Source organism: Coffea eugenioides, unplaced genomic scaffold, assembly GCF_003713205.1.
Source record: "Coffea eugenioides isolate CCC68of unplaced genomic scaffold, Ceug_1.0 ScVebR1_468;HRSCAF=1151, whole genome shotgun sequence".
NCBI classification, from domain to species: domain Eukaryota; kingdom Viridiplantae; phylum Streptophyta; class Magnoliopsida; order Gentianales; family Rubiaceae; genus Coffea; species Coffea eugenioides.
This window is the reverse complement of record NW_020864307.1, coordinates 27,929-34,820: the sequence shown is the minus strand read 5'-3', so window position 1 is coordinate 34,820 and position 6,892 is coordinate 27,929. Positions and strand designations below refer to the sequence as shown.

At 42.7% G+C, this 6,892-nt stretch overlaps 1 non-coding gene across 1 annotated transcript; it reads left to right on the top strand.

Moving 5' to 3' along the window:
* Positions 1–6,099: 6,099 nt before the first annotated feature.
* On the top strand, positions 6,100–6,206 carry LOC113758305. Its single transcript, XR_003466666.1, has one exon. It is a non-coding gene; the product is annotated as a small nucleolar RNA R71 (small nucleolar RNA).
* Positions 6,207–6,892: the final 686 nt, after the last annotated feature.

The window sequence follows — 6,892 nt, the reverse complement described above, 5'->3', positions numbered from 1 at the left end:
ACGAGCGGCAGGGAGGAGCGGCGCGCGAGCCAGTTGCCGCGACTGTCGTGGGTCAGCGGAGCTTCTGGCGGCGGCGAATGAAGAAGAAAAGAAAAAGGGGGAAAAAGGGCAAGCAGCGGGGAAGAAAAGAAGAAAGAAAGAAGAAAAGAAGGAAAGAAAGAATACAAATTTTTTTTTTTTTTTTGCATTCTGGACAGAATCCGGATTTATGGCCGGATTTGCTGCAGAAAAAGCTGTTTTCTGCAGTTTTTCCTCCAAATTTGCTTGGCCAACCTTCCACATTCAACCTACTTCATGTTCTTTGAATAAAATTCAAATTTAATATGATCATGCATGAATATAACTTAAACATGAAACACTTTAAATGCATGAAATGCAGCAATTGAACATGAAAACTCCCTTTTTGCCTTAATATAAACACCCTTGCAATTGAGATCATTTGCATGAACTCTTGCCATTGCCACCTACAAAACACACAAACATTAATCGAAGAACTAAAACTTACTAAAAACAAGCCAACATGAAGAAAAGTAAAGTTGAAAAGTGATCCAAGCCTTCGTTTTTAAAAGGATCCGATGTCGTTTTTGAAAGGATCCGAGGTCAGATCATTGTGCTCAGAAAACGCGGCTCAAGAAAACGCGCCTCAAGGTGCGTTTTATGAAGTCGCGTTTCTTCACCAAATTTGCAGCATTGAAAACGCGACTACGTGAGAAAACGCGACTTTAAGTCGCGTATTTGAAGACGCGTTTTTGGTTTCTGAACAGGCTGGAAAACGCGACTTGGTAGAAAACGCGACTTCCTGTCGCGTTTTTAAGGCGTGTTTTCTTAATTATAGGCGCAGATTTGAAAACGCGATTCAGTGGCGCGTTTTCTTAAAAAACGCTTTTTCTGCTGCAAAATTTAGCAGAAATTCAACTTTGGAATAATTACAAATGATACCCCAATTTCCCAAAATGCATCATAGATCATTTCTATGTCAAAATAAACCATTCACGCACATGTAAAATGATCTAAACATGCATTCTAAACCTCTTTAATGCATCAAAAACCACAATTACTGAATTTGAGGTATTGAGATCTTTGATCAAATTTCGCCTTTTTTGCCTCATTTGGTCACTTTTCCAAAACCTTGAAGTTGGAACTTTAATGCGTGCCTTCTTCGCATGGGCACGCCATGATCACCTGTCCTGATCATAGTAGAGAAAAATACCAAATTTAAGCAATACCCAGATGAGAAACGACATATTTAACGAATCGCACAACAAAAATCAACAAAATCAAAAATTGGGTTGCCTCCCAAAAGCGCCTTTCTTTAACGTCTTTGGCTAGACGGAGTCCAGAATTTGCTTAAACTAAGCAAATCGGGTCTTCCAGTTGCATCATCTCCACCCGTTCAATTGGAAATCCTTCATAATACGGCTTGAGACGATGACCATTCACCACAAATTTCTTCTCTGTTTTCAAACTTTGGATCTCTACTGCACCATAATGAAAGACATTAGTCACAACAAAAGGGCCAATCCAACGAGAACGTAATTTACCTGGAAATAGTTTCAATTTGGAGTGGTATAGTAAAACTTTTTGCCCACAGACGAATGTCTTCCTAGAGATCTGTTGGTCATGAAAGATCTGATTCTTCTCCTTATAGATCACTGCATTCTCGTATGCTTCATTTCGAATTTCTTCCAACTCTAGTAATTGTAACTTTCTTTGAATTCCGCCTTCCTCGATATCCATGTTGCATTGTTTGACCGCCCAAAATGCTCTATGCTCAAACTCGACCGGGAGATGACATGGCTTTCCAAATACCAATCGGTAAGGGGACATGCCAATGGGTGTCTTGTATGCTGTCCTATATGCCCATAGTGCATCATCTAGTCTCACACTCCAATCCTTCCTATCGGGTCGGACCATCTTTTCTAGAATTGATTTGATCTCTCGGTTCGATGTTTCCGCCTGACCATTTGTCTGAGGATGGTATGATGTAGAGACTTTGTGCAAGACACCATATCTCCTAAAAATTGCAGCGATCTTTTTGTTGCAGAAATGAGTACCCCGATCACTTACAATTGCTCGCGGCATCCCAAAGCGAACAAAAATATTAGACTTAACGAATTCTGCAACCACTTTGGAATCATTAGTGCGGGTGGCCTTTGCTTCTACCCATTTCGAAACATAATTTACAGCAAGCAATATATACAAAAAACCAAAGGAAGAAGGAAAAGGACCCATAAAATCAATGCCCCAAACGTCAAAAATTTCAACAAAATCATTGGGGTTTGAGTCATTTGATCCCTACGAGAGATATTACCCACTCTTTGACACTTATCACATGACTTACAAAATGAGTAGGCATCCTTGAATAGAGTTGGCCAATAGAATCCACTCTCTAGCACCTTACGAGCCGTTCTCTTCGGTCCAAAGTGACCTCCACATGCAAAAGAGTGACAATAGGCTAGAATAGATTGAAATTCAACTTCACTTACACATCTACGGATGATTTGATCAGCACCCCGCTTCCAGAGGTAAGGATCATCCCAAATGTAGAACTTTGCATCGCTCCTCAACTTGTCTCTCTTTGCCTTAGGCCATCCTGTAGGAAATTTGTCAGTGACTAGAAAATTAACAATATCTGCATACCAAGGCAAAGATGAGTTAATAGAAAATAAATGCTCCTCGGGGAATGCTTCTCTCAATGGGATGTCATCTTCGACGACTTGTACTCGACTCAAGTGATCTGCTACCAGATTCTCCGCCCCTTTCTTATCTCGGATCTCCAGGTTGAACTCCTGTAGCAACAATATCCACCGTATCAATCGCGGTTTTGCCTCTTTTTTGGTCAACAGATACCGCAAAGCTGCATGATCAGAAAAAATAATAACTTTAGCACCAAGTAAATAAGACCGAAATTTTTCTAAGGCAAAAACAACTGCTAAAAGCTCCTTTTCGGTGGTTGAATAGTTCAATTGAGCTCCGTTCAAGGCTCGAGATGCGTAGTAGATAGCATGAGCTGCCTTTCCTACTCTTTGACCCAATACCGCACCCACTGCATAGTCGCTGGCGTCACACATGATCTCGAATGGGAGGTTCCAGTCAGGGGGTTGGATAATAGGTGAGGTGGTCAATAACTCCTTTAACTTATTGAATGCCCCCTTACATGTTTCATCAAATTCGAAGGATACATCTTTTTGCAAAAGTTGGAACAAGGGTGCTCCAATTTTCGAGAAATCCTTGATGAACCTTCTATAGAAACCTGCGTGACCCAAGAAAGAACGAACTTCCCGCACACTCGCTGGGTAAGGTAAAGTAGATATAACATCTATTTTTGCCTTATCAACCTCAATACCTGTAGATGATACAACATGACCCAAAACTATCCCGTGTTCAACCATAAAATGATATTTTTCCCAATTAAGCACGAGATTAGTTTCTATACACCTTACTAAGATCAATTTCAGGTTATCTAGACAGTTTTCAAAACTTTCACCATATACACTAAAATCGTCCATGAAAATCTCAATAATCTTCTCAACATATTCTGAAAAGATACTTACCATGCATCTTTGAAAGGTAGCAGGTGCATTACACAATCCAAATGGCATCCTTCGGTATGCAAATGTTCCAAATGGGCAGGTGAAAGTAGTCTTCTCTTGGTCCTCGGGTGCGATGGCAATTTGAAAATATCCTGAAAATCCATCCAAGAAACAATAGTAAGCTCGACATGCTAATCGCTCCACCATCTGGTCAATGAAAGGGAGGGGAAAATGGTCCTTTTTCGTGACGGCATTTAGCTTTCGGTAATCGATACACTGTCGCCATCCGGTGGGTTTTCGAATTGGTACGAGCTCACCCTCTTGGTTTGATTCCACTGTCACCCCTGCCTTCTTCGGGACCACCTGTACTGGACTTACCCACGGGCTATCTGATATTGCAAATATAATTCCAACGTCCAGCAGTTTTAAAATCTCTTTCTTTACGACTTCCATCATGAGAGGATTTAATCTCCGTTGAGCTTGCCGTACGGGTTTAGCATTCTCCTCGAGTCGAATTCGGTGCATACACACCGCAGGGCTAATTCCCTTGATGTCGGCGATGGTCCATCCTATCGCCTGCTTATGTTCCCTAAGAACTCGAAGTAGTTTCTCTTCTTGAACCTTTGATAAACCCGCGGAGATGATCACTGGAAGTGTCTCCCCTTCACCTAAGTATACATACTTTAGGTGTTTCGGCAGTGGTTTTAGTTCCAAGACAGGTGCCTGCACCACAGATGGAAGTAACCTTTGGTGAGGTTCGGGTATGAAAATCGGTGCAAGATCATACCTTGTCTTCGTGGTTGGTAACGTTTGCAACGATCCAATCACGCATTTAAGCTCTTCACTCAACTCTACCCTAGAGGTTGTTTCGGACTCAAAGTGCCTGGTCAGGACGACCTCTAGTTCATCCCTGCCTTCAATTTCAAAAACCTCCTGTATAGCAGGGTCAATAACATTTATCGAGAAAACAGAGCCAATATTTGAATCGGATGGATATTTCATGGTCTCAAAGATGTTAAAGTGAACAATCTCACCATCAAATTCCATAGACAAAGTACCCTTATTAACATCAATTTTGGTTCGGGCTGTGCTCAAAAAGGGTCTACCTAACAACAAAGGTGACGGATCACGGGAGTGTTCATCCTCCATGTCGAGCACATAAAAATCAGCTGGAAAAACCAATTCATTAATTTTTACCAAAACATCTTCAATCAACCCGTCAGGGTATGCATTGGTCCTGTCAGCTAATTGAATTATTATCCCAGTCTCTTTCAAAGGGCCTAAGTTTAAGGAAGCATAAATGGACTTTGGCATGACATTAATTGAGGCTCCCAGGTCTAACATGGCCTTTCCAATCAAAGTATTACCTATCCTACAAGGAATAGTAAACATACCTGGATCTCCGCATTTTGGTGGAAGTTTCCTTTGTAGAATTGCTGAAACATTCTCCCCAACTATAACTCGTTCATCCCCCTTCAACCGCTTGCGGTTGGCACACAGGTCCCTCAAAAATTTTGCGTACCTGGGTACTTGTTTAATCGCATCCAGCAGGGGTATGTTGATCTCCACCTTGCGAAAGATCTCCAAGACCTCTTTTTCCTTGTCTTGCTTCTTTGGTTTCTCTAACCTGCTAGGAAAGGGAGGTGGATTAGTTTTAGTTGTAGGAATTGGGTTCGAGGGTACCTTTGCATTTTTGTTGTCTGTGCCCTCCTCTTCCAATTCTTTCTCAATCCGTTCCTCGTCCTTGTCTTTAGGAATCACCGGTTCGGGTCCTTGAACTTCCTTGCCACTCCTTAAGGTCATTGCGCTTACATTCTTTGGATTTGCCTCAGGTTGAGATGGCAACTTTCCTTGAACTTGGGACTCCAAACGGTTGATTGTTATAGCCATTTGATTCATTTGATTTTGCAATGATTGCACCTGTCCCAGTTGATTTCTCATGCTTTGCAGGTCTGAATCCGTCTTTTGTTGATTAGCAAGTAATTGCTTCATCATCTCTTCCATGGACGGACTTGAGTTTGAAGGGAGTGGTGGTGGTGGTAGGCGAGGATGATACTGCTGTTGGTGCCCTTGCTGTCTATTTGGCACAAAGTTAGACTGCCTATTTCCTCCATAGCTAAGGTTGGGGTGATCCCTCCAACCAGGATTGTAGGTGTTTGAGTACGGGTCGTACTGCTTTCTTGGCGCGGGCGCGTGGCCAGCCATGTTCACCTGTTCTGCAGTTTCTTCTTGAACCAGTGGACACATTTCCGTAGGATGACCCACGGCAGTGCACACCCCACACACTTTGACTTGTGAAGCACTCCCCACAGCTAATTGTCTTACGAAAGATGTTAATTCGGAGATCTGCTGTTGGATAGAGGACGTTTCCACCTCATTCACCCTACGCGTCGGGATGTCCTCTCTTGAACCAAACTGCTGTGAGTTCTCAGCCATCCCTTCAATCAACTCCCATGCTCCTCGAGGGGTTTTGTTCACCAACGCCCCTCCACTTGCAGCATCGATTATGCTTCTGTCCCTGAAAAGCAACCCCTCATAGAAATATTGAATGAGCAGTTGCTCACTTATCTGATGCTGAGGGCATTTGGTGCACAGTTTCTTAAACCTCTCCCAGTACTCATAGAGAGACTCGCTTGGGTGTTGTTTGATACCACATATCTCCTTCCTTAGGCTTGCAGCTCGAGATGCCGGAAAGTACTTGTCCAAGAATTTTTTCTTCAGTTGGTCCCACGTGGTGATACTACCAGGCGGTAGGTAGTAGAGCCAGTCTTTTGCGGAATCCTTCAAAGAGAAGGGGAAGGCCCTCATCTTTATTTGCTCTTCAGTAATTCCCGGAGGCTTCATACTGTTGCAAACGACGTCAAACTCTTGCAAGTGCTTGTAGGGCTCCTCACCTGGTAGACCATGAAAAGATGGCAAGAGATGAATTAGACCAGATTTTAGTTCAAAGGGAGTGTCATCATTTAAATGTGGAAAAGTAATGCACAAGGGCTGCTGATTTAAATCAGGAGCAGCCAACTCCCTTAGTGTTCGTGCATTTGCCATAGTGACTTCCTCTTGGTCTGAATCACTTGAATTGTCACCAGACAAATTTGTCGGCTCAACCTCTGGATCAAGTTCCTGAGGTGCAATATCGTATTGCTCCTCCCTGAGCCGCCTGGTTTCTTTTCTCGTTCTACGCGCGGTCTTCTCTACTTCAGGGTCGAAAATTAATTCGCCTGTACGAGAAGAGCGAGGCATAAACTAGAAAAATACCAGAAAAAAAATGAACTTAAAAAGAAACAAATGATTAACGCCAGTCCCCGGCAACGGCGCCAAAAATTGACAGGTGTCGAGCCTGTGCAATAATAAATACCTAC